A 26,220-nucleotide genomic window follows, 5' to 3' on the forward strand; every position below is an offset into this window, starting at 1 on the left:
TCCTGCATGCACAGCCAAACCTAGGTCCCCAGCACTCCGTCCTGCGATGCTCAGCTCCCTGAGTTGATCTCCGGTGTCGTGGGTCCTCTCTATGCAGTGTTGAGATGACTGCCATGTTCAGAATTCTTGAACCCATGTTCAAGGACTTCTGTGGATGCTTCCTGCCTGTGCATGGGCTCTTTACATTGCTGAGTGCCCCCTCTGTCTCCTCTCCCAAGGGGCGAAATCCTGGTCCTTCCTGGGCCCAGGCAGCACTCTTTTCCTCCAACTGTGACTCTTGCAGCTAGCAAGGCTTGTTTGTGGTATTTTGCCAAGGAAACAACTCTGCATCCTCCAGCACACAGTGGGACATCTTCTCCATGAAGAAAAACTTCCTACCTCCTTTTGTTGTTGCAAAACCTGCCACTTCTTCCAACTGGAGGCAGCCATTTTGCACCTTCATCCGGGGTTTAGTGGGCTCCTGCCTCCCCCTGGACACTTTAGTGACTCTTGGACTTGGTCCCCTTCCTTTGCAGGTCTTCAGGTCCAGGAATCCATCTTCAGTGCTTTGCAATCTGTTGTGGTCCTTGCAAAATCCCTTATCATGAGTTTAGTGTGTTTCTGGGGAAATAGTGGTACTTTACTCCTACTTTCCATGGTCTTGGGGTGGGGTATCTTTTACACCCTTAATGTTTTCTTACACTTCAAGTGACCCACTACACACTACCCTAGCCTAGGGGTTCATGTGTGGTTCACATTCCACTTTCTTAGTATATGGTTTGTGTTGCCCCTAGGCCAATTGCATCCTATTGTATTCTACAGTGCTTGCACTACTTTCTGACTGTTTTACTACCTGATGTGGTTAGTTGTGTATATTTTGTGTATATGACTTACCTCCTAAGGGAGTATATCCTCTGAGATATTTTTGGCACATTGTCACTAAAATAAAGTACCTTTATTTTTAGTAACTACGATTATTGTCTTTCTTATGATGTAGTACCTATATGATGTAAGTGGTATTGTATGAGCTTTGCATGTCAGTCAGTCGAATAACTTTATTCGGCAATTGACATAAAAGTGCATACCAAAACACATATTACAAATCTATAAATAGTATAAAACGCAATTAAAAACTGTAAAACAATTTCTAAAAACATCATGTAAGCATCTAATCTAAAACCCCTTGACATGTAGCAGATAAATATACTAAAACATAATAAAAAATCACAAAAACACAAAATTTACAGATGTTATCTCAAAATAGTAAACTTTCATAAACATATAGAGCTTAAAATAGAGTAGACCTTTTCCTAATACTTAAAGAAGCTGTAACAAAATCTAGTATGTGATGACAAGTTTGGATATCTGGCAGTCTCTGGAAATATAATAGAGCTTCCTTGTAGTGGATAGGTCTAAGATGACATAAAATGGGTAAAATAAAAGCCTCTCTGGGAGCAGCATATAGAGGGCAAAAAAAAAGAAAATGGGAGGTACTCTGCTTTGATTTGGAATCACAGGGGCAGAGTGGTAGATCCTTTTTCCAAAAACATGGTTCGGGAAAGGCTACCTTAAAATGAATCAGATTAAATCTGAAAAGTGTTAAAAAAGATGTTATTCTAGAGCTTGAAAACCAGATCAAATAGGGTTCAAGACATGAAACAGTCACAATCCGGATGTAGGGATCGAAAGATTTCCGTTTCAGGGAGCTATAAAATCTCAGCTCCGATGCGTGATCAAAATAAGTTAACTTCATAACAGACCTAGAATTTGTAGTTAACAATTGGGGTTCGTCAGACATGTACCTAAGCCATAGCTTCTCAAAGGAGTTTCGCAGAAACACAAGCAAGGGAATCCTATATGAGTTGTCCAATTGTAGGCAATCAGAAATGCAGTCTTGAACTAGTTTTGCCTCAGGGTTCAGCCAGCATCTAATCTAGACCAGTAGAGGAGCAATGGAGATCCTGTCCTCCAAAAAACGTTGGCCGATTTCCTCATGGCTGATGATGTTTGCTATACATTTTGGAACCATCAGTAGTCTACGCAGGAATTTATTTTCTGCACTTTGGAGAGAGGGTATTTTGTTATAGCCCCAAACTCCTGCCCCGTATAGGACTGCTGCAACACACTTGGGCCCATATTTATACTTTTTGACGCAAAACTGCGCCAACGCAGTTTTGCGTCAAAATAATTAGCGCCGGCTAACGCCATTCTGAAGCGCCATGCGGGCGCCGTATTTATTGAATGACGTTAGCCGGCGTTAGCCGCCGGCGCTGCCTGGTGTGCGTTAAAAAAAACGACGTACACCAGGCAGCGTGGGCGTAGGGGGATATGGGGCTTGGGTGTCAAGAAATGGGGCAAGTCAGGTTGAGGCAATTTTTTCGCCTCAACCCGATTTGCGCCATTTTTTACGACTCCCAACCCCCATAGAAATGACTCCTGTCTTAGCAAAGACAGGAGTCATGCCCCCTTGCCCAATGGCCATGCCCAGGGGACTTCTGTCCCCTGGGCATGGTCATTGGGCATAGTGGCATGTAGGGGGGCACAAATCAGGCCCCCCTATGCCACAAAAAAAAAAAAAAAAATACTTACCTGAACTTAGCTTAATGTCCCTGGGATGGGTCCCTCCAGCCTTGGGTGTCCTCCTGGGGTGGGCAAGGGTGACAGGGGGTGTCCCTGGGGGCATGGGAGGGCACCTCTGGGCTCCTTCAGAGCCCACAGGTCCCATAACGCCTGCCTTTTGCAGGCGCTAAAAAACAGCGCAAAAGCGGGCGTACGTCATTTTTTTTGACCCGCCCACTCCCGGGCGTGATTTTTGCCCGGGAGTATAAATCCGACGCACATGCCTCGGAGTTGATTTTTTAGACGGGAACGCCTACCTTGCATATAATTAACGCAAAGTAGGTGTCCACGCTAAAAAATTACGCTAACTCCATGGACTTTGGCGCTAGACGCGTCTAACGCCAAAGTATAAATATGGAGTTAGTTTTGCGTCGAAATTGCGTAAAAAAAATGACGCAATTCCGGCGCAAACGGAGTATAAATATGCCCCTTGGAGTTATAAAGGCCCATATTTATACTTTTTGACGCAAAACTGCACCAACGCAGTTTTGCGTCAAAAAAATTAGCGCCGGCTAACGCCATTCTGAAGCGCCATGCGGGCGCCGTATTTATTGAATGACGTTAGCCGGCGTTAGCCGCCGGCGCTGTCTGGTGTGCGTTAAAAAAAACGACGTACACCATGCAGCGCCGGCGTAGGGGGAAAATGGCGTATGGGCGTCCAGAAATGGTGCAAGTCAGGCTGAGGCAAAAAAATCGCCACAACCCGATTTGCGCCATTTTTTTACGACGCCCATCCTCCATTGAAATGACTCCTGTCTTAGCAAAGACAGGAGTCATGCCCCCTTGCCCAATGGCCATGGCCAGGGGACTTCTGTCCCCTGGGCATGGTCATTGGGCATAGTGGCATGTAGGGGGGCACAAATCAGTCCCCCCTATACCACAAAAAAAAAAAAAAAAATATTCTTACCTGGACTTACCTTAATGTCCCTGGGGTGGGTCCCTCCATCCTTGGGTGTCCTCCTGGTGTGGGCAAGGGTGGCAGGGGGTGTCCCTGGGGGCAGGGGAGGGCACCTCTGGGCTCATTCTGAGCCCACAGGTCCCTTAACGCCTGCCCTGACCCAGGCGCTAAAATCCGGTGGGTTTTTTAGACCCGCCCACTCCCCCGGCATATGCATCGCAGTCATTTTTTAAGACGGGAACGCCTACCTTGCATATCATTAACGCAAGGAAGGTGTTCATGCAAAAAAATGACGCTAACTCCATGAACTTTGGCGCTAGACGCGTCTAACGCCAAAGTATAAATATGGAGTTAGTTTTTAATCGAATTTGCGTCGAAAAAAACGACGCAAATTCGGCGCAAACGGAGTATAAATATGCCCCAAAGTGTTTTCATCTGTGCAGGGGGTCTGTGACCTAATTTACTAGTAAAGCGAAAAATCGCTTTGTTATTCCTTGTCAACTGTTGGAGCTTGAAGTTAATGTGTGTCTTCCAGGACAGAGAGGAACTCATATACATACCTAAATAGCAAAAATTATTCACCTTGTTTAAAATATGTCCTCCCATAATAAATTGTTTAGACTTTGTATTACGTGGGCCACATGTCATAACAAAAGTCTAGGGGTAGTTTTCTTTCAGATCAAGGTTCAACATAAAATTGTAAAATAGGTCCAAACGTCCCTGTAAACCATTTGCGGAATGAGCAATTAAAACTGCGTCATCAGCATATAATAAAACTGGAAGCGGTCTCTGGCCCATCTTTGGTACATCCTTTCCATGTTTTACCAGCGAGTCGTAGAGCCCATTTATGTATATCAAGAAAAGAAAGGGCGCTAAGATACATCCCTGTCTTACGCCCCTTGTTGACAGAATGGCCACGTAAACCAGTCTGAACTGAAACCGTTAAATCTGTGTGTAGGCGCTTAATAAGCTCCAAAAGGGACGTATCACAGCCTAAAGCTCCCGAAATTTGCCATAGCTTTGACCTATTAACCATATCAAAAGCACTAGTTAGATCAATAAATGCCATATGAATGGACTCTTTTTTTACTGTCACGTATTTACTAAGTATCAGATGCAGATTTAAAACTTGCTCAACTGTGCCTACACCGGGTCTAAAACCAAATTGAATTGGGGATAAAATCTGGGCCTCGGTCACCCAATCTTCTAACCGGGATAAGATCACACTTCCTAAAAGCTTTGCCGTTGAATCAATAAGTGAAATTGGTCTATAACAGGAAGGATCTTGGCTGTTTCCTTTTTTGAAGATGGGAACAATAATAGCCAATTTCCATGAAATGGGTATGGTGCTATATACCGCACTATTCAACACATTTGTAACTAACGGACCCCAAAGGTCAATTTCAGATTTAAAAAGATCTGCGGGGACCCCGTCAGGGCCAGGAGCCTTTCCCTGCCTTAGTCGATTAATGGCGCTTAAGACCTCATAGAGATCAAAGATAATATCTAAGGCCTTAATATTAGGGTCTAAACTAGAATAAGCAGTAGGGTTATCTTCTGTATACAGCTTCTCATCGATTCCTGGACAAAAAAACTTTCCTAAAATTATTTACCCAAACATCCTCTGCAATAAGACAGTCATCGGCCTTAGTATTATTATCTGAAAAGTAAGAATGATTTATCACCTTCCAGAATTTAGAAGTGTCCTTCAGCTCAGAGGCAGCCAAAAGTTCATCCCAGGCCTTAGACCTAATTTCTGATTTCCTTTTTTCAAGAGCGGCCTTGTAGTCGGCTCTAGCTAGTTTAACTAGCTGGCGGGACAGGGGAACTGCTTTAAGAGCATCTTTAATTTTTTTATAGGCAGAAGAGCACACAGAATCAAACCATCTGTGGGCCACTGGCCCCTTCAAGGGCCTGTCCACCACCAAAGCTCGCGAGATATCAGTACTTAAAGATTCAAATTCATGAACTATACATTCAGGATCTAACTGCTGAGAAAAACACATATGAATAGAGTCAGACCTACTTCTTACAATTTTGTGGTTAAAAATTTTAGGATTTATTTTGTCCCATTTTAAGCGTAAACCACAGTTTGGATTATAAACAGTAGTAGCTCTCAGACTTTTATTCTTAGGAACCTGGTTAATTTTTAGATCCAAATTAATGCTGTGGGGATTATGGTCACTGGCACAGTGAGGCGTGATCTTAATTTCTTGAATTAAATGATAATCAGCCAATAAGTATGTAATCAATAATGCTCCCCTTCAAATTCCCTGTGAAGGTTGGTATAATACAGGCATCAGCAGCCAATTTCTCTGTAACATGTACCAAATCAAACTTACATATAAAAAAGTTAAAGGCATCTCCTTCAGTAGTGTGAATGAAATGGGTTGATGACTCTCTGCCCTCAGCAGGGAAGGCACACAGTTCCATGAGTTCCTTGCTACACAAAGGAGTGTTGAAATCGCCCACCCATAGGGTAATTAGGTAATTATTCTGCAAAACATTTGATGAATCTATGAAGTCTGCTACCCCCTCCAAGTGTCCCATCAGGAGGCCCCAGGGGATATTATTATAATTTTTTTAAATCAAGATATCTTGTTGCCCGCTAATAGAAACTCAAACAACCATGAAATCAGGGGAAGACCAGATTAAGGACACGTTTAATAGAGGGAGATGTAAGGATACAAGAACTAAAAGGCTGCCACGTGCTCTCCCCTTTGGGGAGGTTATAGCCGGCTGACACAAAGAAGTAAATCCGTTCAGAAGGAATGTATTCTTAGACCAGGTCTCCTGTAAACAAATTATGTCATAAGAAGAAATAAAGCTCCTCCAATCTGAGTTGTCAGTTTTAGACTGCAGCCCTGCTATATTCCAACTAAGCAGAGTTAGTGGTCTAAACCCAGAACATGATGTTAGAACTCTAGTTTTTATAGGAGTTGACAAGTCCGATACAGACTTTCCTGTGTCCCAAGTGCATTCATTGTAGACATTCCCAGCTATTGATCTCTCCATGTTAAAGAACAGGGGTGGACCAAAGCCGTCAGTCAATCGTTCTTGTCAAGATAATTAAGAGCCGAAAACCGATTTCTAGTGGGTACATTTGCCTGCAATTGGGACCTTTCTGAGGCAGGTCTGTGGGTTCTTAAATTAGTAACGGACCGTTTTGGTAGGAGCACGGGGTCATAAAATTGACACAGGGGATGTATTTGGATCCTATTACATCATCTATTACATTGTTCAAAGTTGGTCAAAAAATAGTCCACTGAACGAGGATTTGCAAAATTTAAAACAACATAATCTCCCTCCTCCAATTTCTTTGAATATCCAACCCCCTCACTCTGCAGGCCACAAGAATCTTATCATTATGATGAAAATTAGATTTGATATTGGATTTCAACCAGTGACCAGCTTTCCTGATTAGGGATTGGGTATCTTCTGATTTAGAACTCTCCAAAGGGGGAACATTTGAAAGAACCAATACATACAGATTGCAATCGGGGGTAGATGTAAAGAATCTGCATGGATTGTAAATTTATTAGGACCCGTATCATGCAACCTAGAGGAACAAACTTCCCTGGTCAACCCTTGTGCAGGATCGTCAGCTAAATTTCCTTGGCCAGAAATGGCCTGTAGTTCAGGCGAGGGATTACTTGCTCCTTGAGGTACCAAGGTAGATTGAGGTTTAGTTTGATAAGCCGATTCTTGGCTGTGAGACATTCCCATACTTATTTATCCTGGCTTGAGAAAATGAGATAAAGTACTGGTCACATCATTACAAAAGCAATCAAGCTTCCTAGTAATCGATATGATAAGTTTCGCCTCTAAGGTTGCACAAAAGGATTTCAGTGTTGAGTCTATAACACTTAAAAAATCTTCAGGGGCATCCTTTCTCAGAAAACATTCAGGGGTGGAAACCAGGGAAACTGGGACTTTGTCACTTAAAACCAGGAGGGTGGATGTTCTCTTTTTAGGGCCCAAGGCCTTTTTTTATATTTTTAGGCTTTTTCCCAGCTCTCCTCTTCTTCAAAGGAGGAGAATCAGCCTGAGAACAAGAGCTTTCCAGGGGTGGATTAACTAATAGGGTAGAAGAATTGTTCAAATCTATGGGAGGGAGTATCATGGCCCAGCTGTATAGTACTCGAAGGCAGGATCGGTAGTATGGGTCCGGTTCTTGGAATAGTGTTAATGTGAACAATAGGTTCCAAAGGGGGCTGCTGAACAGTGCTTTGGACAGCCCCAATCCTTTCTTCTACTTGCTCTAGTTCAGATTCAATGCCCCCCATCACAGAGGATAAATAGCTAGTAATGGAGGACTGGAGAGAGCTGGGCCCACATTCCCCCTTTTGTAAATTGATCTTTCTCTTCCCCATTAGATAAACGGTCTCCCACAGTACCTTTCACAGCTTCCGGAAGAAATTACTGCAAGGCGGGAGAAAGAGATGTTAGAGGGGGGGCCCAGCCCAGCCTCTTCCGGTCGATGACGGACGAGGAACGGGCCCACCCTTGGCCCGGCCAACGCCTGGGCGCTGCCGGCGCGCGTCCCCCAAGGCGGGAGCGCTGTGAAGAATTTAAAGGGCTCCTGCCCTCACAAGTGCTTGCCGCCTCCTCCCGAAAGCGCTGACAAAGCGCGTCCCGCGAGGCGGGAGTGCTGTGAAGAGTTTAAAGGGCTCCTGCCCTCATAAGTGCTTGCCACCTCCGCCTCCGCCTCCTCCCGAAAGCGCTGACAAAGTGCGTCCCGCAAGGCGGGAGAGTTGTGAAGAGTTTAAAGGGCTCCTGCCCTCACAAGTGCTTGCCGCCTCCGCCTCCTCCCGAAAGTGCTGACAGAGGGCGTCCCACGAGGTAGGAGCGCTGTGAAGAGTTTAAAGGGCTCCTGCCCTCACAAGTGCTTGCCACCTCCGCCTCCTCCCGAAAGCGTTGACAATGCGGGTCCCGCGAGGCGGGAGCGCTGTGAAGAGTTTAAAGGGCTCCTGCCCTCACAAGTGCTTGCCGCCTCCGCCTCCTCCCGAAAGCGCTGACAAAGCTTTGCATGTCTCCCAGTTCAGCCTTGGCTGCTCTGCTATAGCTACCTCTATCGGCCTAAGCTGCTAGAACACTACTGCACTCTACTAATGAGGAATAACTGGACCTGGCATAAGGTATAAATACCATTGGTACCCACTACAAGCCAGGCCAGCCTCAAACATTGGCTGTACTTGTAACTGCTTTACCACTTTGTCATTAGAGCTTTTCACAAGAAAATTATATTTCGAATACATAGAGATATACACAAGTAAACTTAACATTCTTACTTTCTCTCTAAAAAGTTTCTAAAAAGTTTGAAAAGGTTTTTCTCTTTTCTTTAAAAGTTTTCAAAACTTTTTCTCTCAGCGTGTCTGAGGTAGAGGCCACTCCCAACGTTGTGAAGACAAATTATGATAATCTAAACTTTAAAAGTTTGAGGGGTCTCTGTATAGAAAGAAGTTTGGGGATTGGTAAGAACCCTACTAAGGATCTCCTTCTTAGCCTTCTCCTTGAAAGTGACCAGAGTCAGACTGGCCAAACCCAGGATCAGGAGGTAGAGGAGGGGGATACCCAGATAGATTAGGGGAGGTTCCTGAGAACTCTGGGGAGGGAACTTCCAAAGACCTTTCACTTGTCAGGCCACCTAGTGAAGCTGGTAGTGGGAGGGGGTCACACACCAGTAGACAGGGAACTCAGAAAGCTGAGGTTGGAAGAGGCCAGACTGAGGCTAAGACAGCAGCAGTTGGCCTTAGATAGGGAATCATTAGATGTAGGGAGAGAAAGACAGAAGTTGGGGTTAGTTTCCCATGGTGGTAGCAACAGCAGCAATCTTGATAGTCATCCTGTTAGAGAAACAGATTCAAGAAACCTGCGTAAGATTGTCCCCCTTTACAAGGAGGGGGATGACATAAACAAGTGGTTTTCTGCACTTGAGGGTGCCTGTATGGTTCAGTTGTCCCTCAAAGGCAGTGGGCTGCTATGTTGTGGCTATCTTTCACTGGCAAAGGTAGGGACAGAGGCCCTCATTATAACCCTGGTGGTCGGTGTTAAAGCAGCAGTAATACCCCAAAAGGCCGGCGGTAAAAGAAATTGACTCACGACTATGGCGGAAACCGCCAACATAGACAGCCACTTTAACACTCCAACCGACACGGCGGTAGAAACAAACACCACAGCGGTAACCGCCAACAGACAGGTGGAGAACAAAGTACCACCCACCGTATAACAACAGGCCTATCTGCAACCCTTTCCGGGGCAGAACAAACGCTATCAAAAGCACGGTGGAAACAGTACACAGAAGGGAAACCACTCACCTCTCTACACTCAAGTAAGAACCAGGACGCCATGAAGCCCGAGCTGCACGTCCTGCCCATGCTGGTGTATCTTCTCCTATATCAGATGCACCAGCGGCGACGACCACGGTTAGTACTGCACCTACAACACAGGGTATGGGGGAGGGAAAAGAGAGTGACACACACACATGCAACATGCAATACCCCATACCCCACCCTCATCCACAACACCATTCACACAAATACATGCAGCAACATTACATATACAACCCCCACCCGCTGGAAGAACGCAAGGACAAAATTAAAAGATTGTAATGATTGTAATCATGAAAAATCAGATAGTGAAAATCAGTATATACAAATATGTACACCAACTACACAAGTCCGGATAGTGTACCAATCATTGTCCGTGGACCAGTGGTCCCAAAATGCATGGGCGAAGCCCACACAAGATACCTGACTCGAAAAAGAGAGCACACTGCAGGGGCATCAGATCGAAATTAAACAGGCACATCAGGTGGAAGGGGAGGGGGTCACCTCAGCCGGATGAACGCGCGACGCCACTGCTCCACGAGGGGGCTCCATGCCCACTGCTCTATCCTGGGGAGTGCAAAGCTGCAGTCTCTCAAAGCTTTCCAGTGGGTGGTATGACCACTGCTCTATCCTGGGGAGGGCAAAGCCACAGTCTCTCAAGTGGATAACAGTCTCCACTGGTTCTGGAGGGGACATGGTGCCCAGAGTGCTCCACATGCAGTTTGGCCGGTCCCATTCATTCACCTGGGTGTATGTGCCACGAGATTTCTAGGGACAGGTAGCATGATACGCCATGGAGTCAGAGACATACCCCACCCTGCTGCGGCTTCGCCTTCCACCTTCAGGTGCAAACAGTGATGAGAGTCATGCCTCATGGAAACTGGGCAGGGTCCAGGAAGTCTCCTCCAGCCTCAGACGGCTGACCACTGGGGATGGTAGCCATGTCAGCGGTGGTGCCACTGTCCAAGCACGTCGCGGGGCTGGTGGCAGTGCTTGCGGTGGTGTCTGTGGCAGCGGTGCTGGCGGTGGTGTATGTGTCAGCACCTGTTGAGGGACACAGCAGGGGGTCTCCTGCAACCTTGAATGGCTGCCCACTGGGGAAGATGCTGGGGACTGTTACTGAGGCTGCAGACGTTCAGGTGGAAGTGCAGGTGGCGGTGCTGGTGGCGGTGCTGGTGGCGGTGCTGGTGGTGGGGCAGATTGCAGTGTTCGCCGCCGTACAGGTTGGTGTAGTCGTTGACAGAAGGGGTGACACTAGTCCTTCAGTCGGTGCCACCGTGCCCTGTCCTGACCTGCTCTTCTGCTTTTGTCCCTTCCCCACCTTTGATAGTGCCGCAGGTGTCTTGCCACTGTCCCTTTTTGTTTTGGCGGAGCCCTTGGTGGCTGGTAGGTACGGCTTCTCCCTCCGGGATGTGGGCACCTTCTTCACCTTGGCAGGTGGCGGAATGTCCTTGCCCTCGCAAGGTTACACACTGGCATCCGTGATGGGTGGCGCACTCAATGACCCCGCAGTTGCTGGCACCACTGTGCCGGGGGATTTGGTGGCTGGGACCTGGAAATCCTGGCCCTAGGGGAAGGAAGGAGGGGAGCTGAAGGGAAGAGGTCAAAGTTTGCCAGGAAAAGTTTTTTAGACACATTGGACTGGAAGCTGAAGGGGGTTTGGGAGTGGAGGAAGAGGTAGTGGTTGTAGGAGGTGTATGTACGTTTGCTGAATTTGGGTGAAGGTGCATGGGCCGGAGGCGGTTGTGAGGTTGATAGCTGTTGGGTGGGTGTGTGCCTGCGCTTGTGTAGTTTGGGAGGAGGGCTCACAGAGGACGTGATTGCACATGAGCGGTGTGTGGTGATGGGCGTGCTGGTGATGGAGGTAGTGGCTGAGAATGTAGTGCATGCAGGTGTGTGTGGAGACGAGACAGGGAGGAAAGAGGAGGACGTGGAGGAGGGGAACACAGTGGAGGCAGTGGATGTTGCTGTGTCTGCATAGGGATGGTGCTTGTGTGAGTGCTTGTGGGATGTGTGGTGCTTATGTTTGACATGTCCACTCTTGTGTGTTGATGAGTCTGCATGCTGGTCTGATGGTGTGCTTGGGATAGGCTGAGGTACATGGGATTGGGTCTGGGTAGAGGAAGTTGGAGGGGGGAGGCTGGACACAGAAACAATGGCTGCCATCAGTGCTGAGGCCAGAGCCTGAAAAGCTATGTGTTGGGCCGCCTGCCCAGAATGCATGCCCTACAGGTATGCATTTGTTTGTTGCAAATGCCTCTCAACACCCTGGATGGCATTCAAAATGGTAGATTGCCCAACACTGAGGGATCTCAGGAAGTCAATAGCCTCCTCACTGAGGGCAGCAGGGCTTTCTGGGGCAGGGCCTGAGGTGCCTGGGACGAAGGAGATGCCCACCCTCCTGGGTGCGCTGGCACGGGACACACGCTGAGGGGCTGCTGGGAGGGCGGTGCTGGTAGGGGGGTGGCAGCTGTACCTGTTGATGTGCTGGGAACAGAGGTGCCCGCCACGACAAGGGAGCTCCCATCAGAGGAGGAGTCGCTGTTACTGGTGTATGCTCCTGTCCCCGTCGTGGAACGCCCCTCGCCCTCCTTCCGACTGGTGGCTTCAGACTCTGTTGCTTCACCCTCCAAGGCCACGTGGGTTGCAGCTCCCTCCTGCTCCGGTGCCACTGCTCCTCTGCCAGATGATGCTATTGCACGCAAGAACAGGTAGACAAAACAAAAAGGTGGGGGGGACAGAAGAAACACATATTCAGTGCATGCAACACCACTACCGTTGGCGAACACAACACACAGGCAACAGCCCTCTGCACTAAGCCATGCACTAACAGTTCCTAGCAAATTCACATGGCCATGGCGGACAAGGCCTAAGCCCAATTGCTGCACACGTGGAAGTCACTGGAGCCTGACTAGGTGTAGATGTCTTTTACCAGTAGTGGGGTTGGGGTGTCACAGAGCCTGCCTAACAGGGGACCTTGCCTACCAAGTTCGCCCTGGCATAGAGGAACCCACAGACCACCTCCCCCACCCAGACACCTCGTAATGCATGCAGAGTCAGCTGAATTAGAGTGTACCCACCCCCTTGTGGCTGCTGTGATGCCTTCAAGTGCCCATCCAACTCCGGATAGGCCACCACCAGGATCCGGTACTTCAGGGGGGTCATGGTGCAACGGGCACCCCTTCCACGTTGGGAGACCATCCCCAGCTGGGCCCGACGTCTTCTTGCTCCAGCTGTGCAGGTCCTCCCATCTTTTCCGGCAGTGGGTGCTCTGTCTATGGTAGACCCTCAGGGTCTGGACATCCTTGGCGATGGCACGCTAAATACCCTTCTTCTGGTGGACGCTGACCTAGAGGAAAAGTGAAGTAAAATGGATGTTTCTAACCCGTACATTTCACCTCACGCATTGCCAAACACCTCCCACCCTGGCCCTGCCATACATACACACACAATCCTGACATGCTGGCCTGTCCCCCTCCCACTCTCTTCCATCCACAACACTCCATACACTCTTGTGCCATCCACCATGCTCACAGTGTACTCACTGTTTGTCTGGAGGACCATACAGTTGCGTGTACTGGGGGAGGACCCATCCACCAGTTTCTCCAACTCCTCCAACTCCTCCAAAGTGAAGGCAGGAGCCCTTTCCACGGACACTGTAGGCATTGTCGCTTCCAGACCCAGGTCACAGCAGCAGCTTGCAGTGTAGGTCCTCTCCTGTTGAAGGTCAGGTATCAAGTCAGTGAACAGTAAGAAAATGGCAGTCACGTCCACGGCGGTGCATATGGTTACAGCGGGCGTACATCGTCATTTGCTCCTGGGACCCTTAGGGCCCAATGTTAACCGGTGCTGAATTACGCTTCGACCGCCCACCGCGATGGTGTACAACGCCAGCGCAGTTACCTTATTTCCCCCGTCCCACCTTACAGGTCATCCAGCTGCCATTTCAGGGGGCCACATGGGATGGGAAAAAACTGCTTCACACCTATCTAGGCCTGGAATACAGACAGATACCGGCACATTTTGAGGAATAGCAGCATCCCTTATGTGATGGGCCAAATCCAGAGGCACCGTATGTGGCTAATAGGTGAGACCAAGGTCCCAACACAGTTGACATAGGTGTCTGGGTATTGGGTTGTCCCTAAGGGTTAGTGTGTGTCTAACAGTTGTCCCTCGACATTTGCAGGTGACTCTGGTTACCCCAACCTGTCATGGCTACCAGTGGGGAATCCCAGGACAAGGGCAGAGGAATGCTACAATGAGGCACATGGGCACTCTAGGAGGATTATAGAAAGCACCTTCGGCCTTCTGAAGGCCAGATTCCGGTGTCTCCATCTGGCAGGTGGCTCCCTATATTACTCATCGAAGAAGGTGTGGCAGATAATCGTGGCCTGCTGTATGCTGCACAACCTGGCTTTGCGACGCCAGGTGCCTTTTCTGCAGGAGGATGGGCTGATGGTGGTCTTGTGGCAGCTGTGGAGCCTGTGGACAGTGAAGAAAAGGAGGCAGAAGAAAAGATGTCGACAACCGAAACAATATCATCATGCAATACTTCCAGTGAGACACAGGTAAGGAGATGTAACTGCTTCCCACATCTCATACTATTGTTGGTGCTAGCATAAGTCTGTCACTTTCACTCAGTGTATGGACCCTGACTTGTTACTTTGCCTTTCCATTTCACAGATCTGGGTCCCACTTTGTACCCTCTGCTATGTTTACTGCTGGCCTACAGGTGTGTTTTATTGGTATGTGAACAAGTACATTGACATTGCTATTTTCCAGAGGTTTTGCAATTACACATTAGTGAAAGCACATACAGACTCCAGATTGTTTTGTGATTCAAGTGTGTTTATTTCTGTGCAAATAAGTGTCGGATGTGTGAAATGGGAGGGGTGATGGTGGACGAATATCCATGGCAGAGTCCAGTCTATTTGTTTCACAGGTGCATTGTCCAATAGGGCATAGGAAGTGGAGCAATGGCAGTTTAAGGTGTACAGGGTGACAAAGTGGTACAGAAGGGTGACATTCAGGGGGGGCTTATTTCCTGGCAGGGGTCTTGGCAATGATCTCTGTCTTGTTCCTGGATCTCAGGGACCGTTTGCGGGGTGGTTCTCTATCTGCAGGGGGTGGGGTACTGGTGGCCTGTTGTGCCTGTGGCGGTGCCTCCTGTCCATTATCGCCAGCGGAGGTGGAGGGCTGTTCATCGTCCAGGCTAGTGTCAGGGGCCTGTTGGTGTGCCACTGTGTCCCTCCTGGTGTTGAGAAGGTCTGCCAGCACCCCTGCAATGGTGACCAGGGTGATGTTGATGGACTTCAAGTCCTCCCTGATCCCCAGATAGTGTTCCTCCTGCAGCCGCTGGGTCTCCTGAAACTTGGCCAGTACCGTGCCCATGGTTTCCTGGGAATGGTGGTAAGCTCCCATGATGTTGGATAGTGCCTTGTGGAGAGTCAGTTCCCTGAGCCTGTCCTTCCCCTGTCGCACAGCAGTCCCCCCAGCTTCCCTGTTATCCTGTGCCTCTGTCCCCTGAACTGTGTGCCCATTGCCACTTCCCCCAGGTCCCTGAATGTCCTGTGTTAGTGGGGTTGCCTGGGTTCCCTGTAGTGGTGGACACACTGCAGATTGACGTGTCCCGGGGACAGGGGGATGGGCCCGCTGGGTGGGTGCTGTGGTGGTGTTTCCTGAGGGGGGAGGTTTAGTGGTGGTTTGTGACTGTGTCAGGGGAACTGACTGTCCCGAGGTCCCTGACAGGCAGAGCTGGTCATCTTGATCCAGGCTTGCAGAGATGCTGTCGTCACTGTGGGCCTCTTCTGTGGGGGGACTGGATATGTCTGGCTCCTCCTGTCCGGTGACGTTGGGTATGGGTCCTGTTGGGGTGTAAATGCATGGTTATTGTATCTCTGTGTGCCATCTAGTGCAATGGGTGAGTTACCTTCTACTCCTGTGCTTGCATTATTGCTGTGGCCCTTGTGTGATTGGTGATTTTGGGGCATGAGTGAGTCTCTCTACTGGACATGCTTTGGTGATGGGTGTCCATGCATTGGTGTTACATGAAGGGCTTGATTTTGAGATGTGGGGGTTGTGTTAGTGGGGTGTCTGTGGGTTGTTGGGGTGATGAGTGTGAGGATGAGGGTGGGAGTATGTGATGGCATGCAGGTGGGGTGGGGGGATGAAGTAGTAAAGATATGCCTTACCAGAGTCCAGTCCTCCTGCTATTCCTGCGAGGCCCTCGGGATGCATGATCGCCAAGACTTGCTCCTCCTATATTGTTAGTTGTGGGGGAGGAGGTGGGGGTCCACCGCCAGTCCTCTGTACAGCAATCTGGTGTCTGGATACCATGGAACGTACCTTCCCCCTTAGGTCGTTCCACCTCTTTCTGATGTCATCCCATGTTCTTGGATGCTGTTCCACTGCGTTGACCCTGTTGACAATTCTCCGCCATAGCTCCATCTTCTTTGCAATGGATGTCTGCTGCACCTGTGATCCGCATAGCTGTGGCTCTACCCGGACAATCTCCTCCACCATGACCCTGAGCTCCTCCTCAGAGAACCTTGGGTGTCTTTGACGTGTCATGATGTGGTGTGGGTGATGTGTGAGGTGGTGTCTGTTGTGAAGTGTGAGGGGATCTGTTGCTGTGTGTTGTTTGAGGTGCGTAGATGTTGTATGAGTGATGGTGTTGTGTGTCTGTGGATGCTGGTGTTGTTTTAAGTAGTTTCTCTCTCTGGCCTTCTTTCAGAATTTTGGTTGTAAGGGTTTGTGGATGATGTGGGTGGGCTTTTAATTGGATTGGGTGTCTGGGTGTGGTGTGTGTATGTGTGTCAGGTGTGTGTATTTTGAATTGTCCAATGTGGTTGTGTTTTGTAAATATGTGTGTATTTTGAGCGCGGCGGTGTGTACCACCAATGGAATACCGCGGTTGAAAGACCACCACGTTGATTCGTGGGTCATGATACTGTGGGCGTGTTCCTGTTGGCGTGATGGTGTAGGTTTTGGTATCGCCAGTTTATCACTGACCTTTGGTGGGGCGGACTTGTGTGGGTGTCTGTATTGTGGCGTATTCCGAGCTGTGAGCTGTAATACCTGTAGTGGCATTTCGCTGCCGCAACTGTATGTTTGCGGTATTCTGCGCGGAGGAAAGCGGGATTTACCATCAGGGTAATCCCGCTTTCCTCCGTGCAGAAGACCTTGTAATGAGGACCAGACTCCTTACTGTCAGGGAGAGTGATGCCAACTATTACAAACTTTTGAAAGATGTACTCTTAGATGGATTTGGCTTAACCACTGAACAATACAGGATAAAGTTCAGAGATACCAGAAAAGAGTCCTCTCAAGACTGGACAGACTTTGTAGTCTGTTCAATGAAGGCCTTGGAGGGATGGTTAAATGGCAGTAAGGTGACTGACTGTGAACACCTGTATAATCTAATTTTGAGAGAGCATATTTTAAATAATTGTGTGTCTGACTTGTTGCACCGGTACTTGGTAGACTCAAATCTGACCTCTCCCCAAGAATTGGGAAAGAAGGCAGACAAATGGGTCAGAACAAGAGTGAGCAGAAAAGCTCATACAGGAGGAGCCAAGGATGGCAAGTCTCATGACAAGGGTGGAGATAAAGAGAAAAATAATTCTGAGTCTTCATTAGGCCCACAAGAATCCTCTGGGGGAGGTGGGTCCAAATCCTCTTCACACAATCAAAAGAAGCCATGGTGTTATTTATGTAAAAGTGACTTGTCCGAAGAAAAACACCAAGGCTCCCACCACCACAACCCCAACTGCGTCCACTAGTGCCCCTAGTATTAGCAGTGGTGGTGGGAAGAACACTACAAATAGCCAAAGGTTGTAGTTGGTAATGTAGTGGGGGTTGGTCTTGTTAGGGAGACCGCAGAGGCTGTTTTAGTCTCAGATGATGGTATTCATTTTGCCACCTTAGATGCTTGTCCCCTTAATATGGGTAAGTACAAACAACTACCCCTAATAAATGGTGTTGAGGTTGAGGCCTACAGGGACACAGGAGCCAGTGTCACCATGGTGATTGAGAAACTGGCTGCCCCTGAATAACACCTACTTGGTCAGCAGTACCAAGTGACTGATGCTCATAACAACACTCTTAGCCACCCCATGGTTGTTGTGAATCTCATCTGGGGGTTTTTACTGGCCCAAAGAAAGTTGTGGTAGACACCGATTTATCTGTAGACTGCTTACAAGGAAATGATTTGGAAACATCAGCTTGGGCTGAAGTGGAGTTGGAGGCTCATGCAGCAATGCTGGGCATTCCAGGGCATATCTTTGCTCTCACAAGGGCTCAGGCCCAGAAGCAAGGACAGGGAAACTTGGATCCTGGAAAAATGGACCAAGTGCTCCCAAACACTAGGGGTAGAAAGGGTAAATCCTTTCCCACTATCCCTCCCTCTCCAGAAGATTCCCCTTTTGAGGAAGATGAATCCTCTCCCTGTGCAAAACCTACACCATATGAGCTGGCAGCAGACACTGCTGAGCTTTTGGGTGCAGAGGGGCCTGCTAGGGAAGAGCTGAGTGTGGCACAGCAGACCTGTCCCACACTTGAGGGTCTCAGACAGCAAGCTGTCAAATAGCGAAATGGGGATGTCACTGATACCCACAAAGTCTACTGGGAAGACAACCTTCTCTCTACTGAGTCAAGGGACCCTAAACCTGGAGCTGCCAGGAGACTGGTCATGCCTTTGCAGTATAGGGAGTTTCTTCTGACTTTGGCTCATTACATTCCTTTGGCTGGGCACTTGGGCCAAAGTAAAACATGGGACAGACTTGTTCCTTTGTTTCACTGGCCTCGTATGTCAGAGGACACCAAGGAGTTTTGTTGCTCCTGTGTGACCTGCCAAGCCGGTGGCAAGGCCCCCTTAATTCAGCTTCCAGTGGTTGGGGTGCCCTTTGAGAGGGTAGGGGTTGACATTGTTGGCCCCCTCAGTCCTCCAACAGCTTCAGGAAACAGATTAATCCTAGTAGTAGTGGACCATGCCACTAGGTATCCTAAAGCTTTACCCTTAAGGACCACCACAGCACCTGCAGTGGCAAAAGCCCTCCTGGGAATCTTTTCCAGAGTGGGTTTCCCTAAGGAAGTTGTGGTTCTAAAAATTCTGGACCCATGTAATTTACTTTGCCACAGCAGTACGATTTTAGTATCAAAAGACCGATAATGACTAGTACACTAAGCATGAGCATTTTCGCTCAATTCCAGCAGTGTTTTCACCTCGAAATCGCCATTTTCGTCCTGCACTCGTGGCTCCCATTTTATACACAGCAGCCATTTTTAAAAGTTGCCCTCACATAGGCTTATAATACAGTCAGATTTGATTCCAAGGACACGTACACCTTGATTGACTTTTCTCTGACCTGGGCAAGCTGGAACCATTGCCTCAGGCCAAACCTGTTTGGTCAGTCCCTCTCCCAGTTGCCGAATCAGATAGCATCAAGGCACACCAGGCCATAAAACCCTTATTATCGCTCACACACCCTGCCTAACTTGCTCACACCTGCACCTGCTCTTTTCTTCTTCTTACTTTACGAGGGGGAGGTGCCCGTTTTTATTAGGGGTCCACACTTATCTGATGTAAAATACTAGGCCTTGCCGGGTAATTTATTATGGGTTGGATGACATGAAATATGAGGTTTCATCATGACACTGTTTTTTCCTTTGTAGTGAAAAACATGTGAATGACCAACCAAAATGTCAAGAATGTTTGCCTGAAGCTTAAAAAACTGTATATAAGGAAACCTGACTTTGCATTGAAACACAGGCTCTCATTGTGACCTCGGCGGTCTTTTCGCAAGACCGCCGAGTTACCGCCGCGGTGAAGACCGCTGACCGCGGCGGTATGCCGCTGTGCGCATTCCGACCGCTGGGAGCGTTCCGCCGGGAAACCGCCGGCAGCCAGACTGGCGGTCGGCGGGAAAGTGGAGACTGGTCAACCTCCACCGCCACGCCAGCAGAACACCGCCCCCAGAATTACGACCCACATTTCTGTGTGGCGGTCTTCTGTTGGCGGTGTGCTGTCGGCGGTCACGTCCCTATGGCTCCCGTCGCCTCCCGGAGGACCAACACACAAGGTAAGTTGATTGTCCGTGAGGGGAGGGGGTGGGGGGGTGTTGTGTGATGTGTGCGTGCATGGGGGTGTGCAGATGTGCATGTTGGGGTGCGTGCATGTCGGGGTGCGTGTATGTGCATTTCGGGGTGGGGGTGGGGAGGGGGTTCGTACCACCTCTGGGGGGTGGCAGGGGGGTGGAGGGGGTGGGGGGAGGACTCGGGGGGCAGTGGGGGGTGGGGGGTGGACCCCTATCAGTGCCAGGGAAGGAATTCCCGGGCCCCGATAGTGCCTACCGCCATGGTTCGCATGGCGGTTCCCGACCGCCAGAAACCGCGGCGGTAAGCAGGGTCATGATACGGGTGGCGGTCTTGGGGCGACCGCCGGGCCGGAGTGCGCAAACTCCAGCCCGTCGGTCATGACCGCCGTGGCGGTCGGAGTGGGGAAGTGGCGGTCGATCGCGGCGGTGACCGCCGCGGTCAGAATGCCATTTTTTGGACCGCCGGTCTGTTCGCGGTCCGACCGCCGCCTCTCCGCCGACCGCCAAGGTCAGAATGAGGGCCACAGTCTCCTGAGAACATACAAATCGTGCTGTTGTACTTCTAGGACACTTGTCAATTGGTTGCAGCCAATAAATTCGATCTTTGACTTCACCTAGAAGACTCTGAGTTTCTGTAGTCTGAATCAGGAAAGTACCCGAGGTCTTTGGGTGTACCCTGGCACCGCTGGGTTACCGGATCAGTACCGGTTCTGAAAAACCCAGTACCTCAGTTGGCGCCCAAACGTGGGGCGATACCAGCGGTACCGGTCCAAGCCTGAGGTCGGTGGGGAGCTTTGTGTGAAAATTCTGGAGGAAGGCCGCCACTTCATCGACCCCTGCATGTCGACGTGGTCCGAAAGTCTTTGTTGCGAGGTTCCCCGCTACCCGACGGCTATGAAGGACTGCTGCCCTGGCTATCGCCCTGATTTGGACCCTTTGATTTTTGGTAGCGCGAAACGATAAGACGAGTCTTCTGGTGACGTCATTGATATTTTCAGTTAAGTATAAGTGGAGCGTCTCCCAGTCCTTAGTTGAACACTTGGTTTGGTCCTTAGTTGGACACTTGGTTTGGTCCTTAGTTGGACATTTGGTTTGGTATCCCTTTGGGATCACTTTGATTTGGAACTTGCAAGTACCAAAGCCGAAGGACTCGTGTATTCACGAGACTATCGTAAACGATAATCCTTTGAAGTTTGAAGCTAGACTAGTGAGCGAAGATGCCTGGTCTTAGCAGACTTGGAAATTTGTTTTGTCTTGGTTGTAAAAGGGACTCCCGGTTGGAGGACTCAAGTCCGGTTCCTCCGATTGGAACTCCAACCTATGAACTATATGTGAAGCACGGAGTAGGCCCCATCACGTTTAATAAAGTATGGGTCCGCTATTCTTGGAAATAATTGAGAAAAGTTTTTTTTTTTTTTCTCTTGTAAATATGACTTACAACTAGGATCTGCAAACGGTTCTGTAAGTAAATTGCGACGGCGCTATTTATGAAAAATGGCTAAAGCGCGCTGTATTGTGTGTACTGAGTGTTTTCTGTTTATATCTGAAATGAGCTCAATGTGTGTTTGTGGGTCTTCTTGATGTTTACAGTTTGTTAAGTAAAATGTTGGTTAATTAATATTAAGTAGAAACTTAGAAAAAATCCAGAAATGAACCATGTGATGTGCTAACATAGCTATATGTTGCTCTTTAATTTATAGAATGAGCAATTGTGCACATATACAAAACTGCCGTTAAATGCTTAATAAATTAGAAAACACATTCAATAGATATAAATAGGGCCCCCCCCAAAAAAAAAACGAAATTATCTATTTTCAATTCAGCCAGCACTTTCCCAGTTAAACATGGGTGGAATTTTGCATAACCTTCCTTTTAAATGAAAGTGGCGCAAAAATGTGACGCATTTCAAGTTAGGCTTATGTGCTTAGGCTTGTGAGTTAATGTATCCCAAATAATAGGCAAGGGATGCAGCTTGCTTTTATATGTGGAATTATCACAAAAAAAAGAATAATTGGGTTTTTATTTTTTTTTAAAGAAAATTATTAATATATGGAAAAATTATTTAAAAAAATAAGTGCCTTTCAAAATCGTTTTTTAATATTTATAAAGCTTAATACCTATACTATGACCTCCTAACATTAACATTTAATTTAAGTTATGTTGCACCGCTAAAATGACATTTGTATGTGCAATTTTCCCTTGGCGCAGGAGCAAACAAGCTCATTTCTATAAAGTATAAGTTAATATTTTCAATGGCTGACTCATGGATTGTGTAATAGACATTCTGGTGATGCATATTATGCAAGTAAATTGTAGGATATTGATTTTTTAATGCCTAAAATATCAAAGTCGATTTTGGGCAAAAGCACTGTTTAAACTGCATTTTCTTTCATTCAGAGTACTTTTTAAAGTGTCTCAGGCTTCAGTAAATGCATACATTTAGGTTTGATATATATTTGCAGGTTGTGCCTTCTTATGATTCAATGAGTCAATGTGCCAGTACAAAGGCTTGTTTTAATATCAAGGTTTAAGGTTCTAACTTCAGCTGGGCCTACTGAGACGTTCATTCATTCGAGGTTGATGAAATATGTACCATTGCATGGGATTGCAACAAGCATTTATTCTAACAACTGGTATGTGTGTTATTAAGGTTTGTGAATTATTCACAGTAAATGTAGTTTAATAATCTGGAAATAGAGATCATTTTTTTTAGCGCCTAAAAAGGAAATTCTTTTTTTTTTAAATAGAGTGAATTATTGCAGGTTAGAAGGAAAATAGAAAGGCCTACTGTCTTTGACAGATTCAGAGTGGCAGAAGCTAGGAGAGCTACAGAGGCTGGCTCAAGTCATGCTGCTGAGATGCTATCTTTAGTTTTCCCATAGACAATGGAGGAGGCTGTCGTGTTGACACTTGTGACCTTTTAAATTAGGGCCTTGTCTCTGTAAAAGGCAGAATGACCCTACGGGCCTCTAAAAGTGGGATTTCTGGTTTCTCCAGAAGAACATCAATACAATTAAAGAACTTAATTCCAAAGGGAAAATATAAAAAAAAGGGGTTTCTTCGAAAGTCCCAACATCATGTTAAATGCTCTGCAGAACTGATACATTTGTGTCTCCGCTCTTAAAAAATAAAATGATGCCTGCTAGTTGCTTTTATTTGACAGAAAACGAAGTGTTGCATTAAGTCTTAGACAGAAAATAAGATGCAGCCTTTTTTTAAAAATTTTTGAAGGCTACATGCCTTAATGAGAACGATTTGCCAATTAAGACTTATTTTTCACAGTGGAAATTGTAGGTGCCAAATTAATATGGAGTGTCAGTGTAACAATTTTTACTTTTAGAAAGGTAAAACTAAGGTGGCTTGATGTTGCGAAGTAACTGACAAGAGGGTAACAGTTAAGTAATGGAAATTTATTTTCATGTATTTGGTCCTATCATGAATTGTTCTTGCTGGTCCTGTATGTTAGAAGAGAAACAGTAAAGTTATATTTGACAGCAGATTTCCATTGCCTGGTGATCTACTGTCAAAAGGAGGGTAAGGATTTTAAACCTGACAAATTAAACAGGCCCAAATATTGGGTTTTGGGCTGCAGGTTTACAGTGCATAAAGTACATGACATGGTGTTGTGTGTCACCGCTTATTCACACATGCTATTGTTTTGTCTATGCTTTTTGTGCTTGATACACAGCAAGTATATCTGATGGCTTGACGTTTTGTGCGTTTTTATTATTTTTTATTTGTTTTTTTTGCATGTTTGTTGCTGCTTTTGATACTATTACAAGCTCCCCTGTGTTGTGAGGGGATGGTCATGACGATGCCCATCGCTACGCAACAGTTGGTTGAACTTGTTCTGGTTACTAAATTCCACAGATAATGATATTTCATGCTGTGAACATAAAAGACAACACTTCACCAGTGAATGTCTATTTGGCTATAATGGTATTGAAGGAAAATAAAAAGAGATATACAGGATCAAAGTGTGTCAACTGCAGTTAGTCACGTTACTGCCCCTTCCCTTAAAGGAACAGGCAGCCCTACATTTATGTATCCTTGATTGGACCTAAGGATGAAATTATAGATCTGTGACTCAAGGTGGCCTAATTTCTATATTACATTAGTTAATGATGTTCTGTTTCCTAAGTAGCATATGGCTTTCGTTCCTTAAAAGAAAACCAGGTTTTCATTTTTTCCTGAAGAAGGAACTGAAACATTAGCTAGGAGTACCGTATATGTTGTAGTCGCCAACGGTAGAGTTAAAATTTGTGTAACTTTGGCCTTTGTGTATCACCCGTACTCTCGGTGTTGTGTCACATGCCTGACTATCACCCAAATCATTTTTTTTTGTTCTTCCTATAGATTTTTTCTTTTGTTACTTCCCCTGACCAATGTCGCATCATGCTTAGTTATTGAGATTTTAGCTATGTCCTAGTCCCATTTCTCTTTTTCGAATTCCTTTCACCAGTCAGCCCTTTTATTATTATTGATGTATTGTTCAGGTTCACATTTCCAGACTGCAGTGATATACCAGGGACCCCCATGTTATGTATAATTCCCTTTGGTATGACCAGACTGGTTTTCAAGAATTTGCCTTAGGCCTGCTTCAATGTTTTCCAGCCTGACTGTCAGGGTACCGATAGACTGGTTAACTGACTCAATATTATAGTAAGACAAGTTTTCCATCTCAATAGGAGATATCTTATGTTTACCTTTTTGAACATGACGAATTTTCAATGTCTATTTTAATTTGGTTTTCGGTTCCCTTCTGTTCCTGCTACTTTAATTTTTGGTGGGATCAGATGTGTCCTAATCATGCAAATATCAGGACCCTCTAGTTCTTGTCTTTTTGTTTGCACATTTGACTATTAGCCTGTGTATTGCATAGTGCACCTGATGCACAGTTTTTAAAGGAAGGTTTCTACATGTCCATGATAATCGGTATCATGTGATTTCTCTATTGAGATGTTCTAAGGTAAGGAGGAACACCTAGACTTAATCATTGAGGCAAATATGTGTTTACCCCATTAGACAATGCCACTGTGTGAGGAAATCCATTCAGATAGAATTCTCATGTAGCTATAGATGGCAGAGAATAATGGAGAGAACTGAATTAAAGATGCTACAGACCCTGTTTTGCCCTTCTGCCTTTGTCTTTGTATTTTATGCCCATGGTGTATGGCTACTCCTTTGAAGATTGCAGACCACCTGCTTGCAGTCCCCTTGTTAAAAACCATGAACTGTTTTTGTACTAAATTGAAGGAAACTAACAGCTGTGGCACACTTCCTACGTCACTAGATTCTGCAGGTATCAAGTCATAATAACCTGCAGGACATTGATTTAAGCCTAATTCCCATCAGTGACAGCTACAGATGAAAGACGGACGTCTTGGCCCTACAGTCTCAGCACCCAGGAAGTAGCAGACCAGAGGTAGGAACTTCATGTCTGCATATCTCAAAGCAATATGGAAGGAGTGTGTTATTACCTACAAATTCACCACTCCTTATCATCCACAAACAAATGGATTGGTTGAGAGGTTTCATAAAACTTTCAAAGGGATGATCATGGGACTCCCTGAAAAACTCAGGAGGAGATGGAATGTCCTGTTGCCATGCCTCCTTTTTGATTATAGGGAGGTACCCCAGAAAAGAGTGGGCTTCAGCCCCTTTGAACTCCTCTTTGGACAGCTTTTAGGAGGTCCCCTTGCTCTTGTGAAGGAGGGTTGGGAACAACCTTTAAAAGCTTCCAAACAAGACATTGTGGACTATGTGCTTGGCCTCAGATCAAGGATGGCTGAGTACACGAAAAAGGCCAGTATAAACTTTCAGGCCAGCCAAGAGCTCCAAAAGAAATGGCATGTCCAGAAGGCTGTCCTGACTCAGTACCACCCAGGACAGAAGGTGTGGGTATTGGAGCCTGTGGCACCAAAAGCACTCCAGGACAAATGGAGTGGACCACATCTCATTGTGGAGAAGAAAGGTGAGGTCACCTATTTGGTGGACCTGGGCACTGCCAGAAGCCCCTATGGGGAGCTTCATGTCAATCACCTTAAACCTTACTATGACAGGGCTGACTTAACCCTGCTCAAGGACACAGATGAGGGGCAGGAGAAAGAGAGTGACCCTCTCCATGACCTCTTCACCACTTAAGCTGATGGCTTAGTGGAGGGAGTTGTATTGGCAGATTGCCTTACTGCTGAGCAGAAGGACAACTGCATACATCTCCTTGATCAGTTCTCTGACCTCTTCTCACTAATTCCAGGCACAACTACCTAGTGTGAGCAAACAATTGACACTGGAGACAGTT

This window comes from Pleurodeles waltl, chromosome 10 (genome assembly GCF_031143425.1).
Source record: "Pleurodeles waltl isolate 20211129_DDA chromosome 10, aPleWal1.hap1.20221129, whole genome shotgun sequence".
NCBI classification, from domain to species: Eukaryota; Metazoa; Chordata; class Amphibia; order Caudata; family Salamandridae; genus Pleurodeles; species Pleurodeles waltl.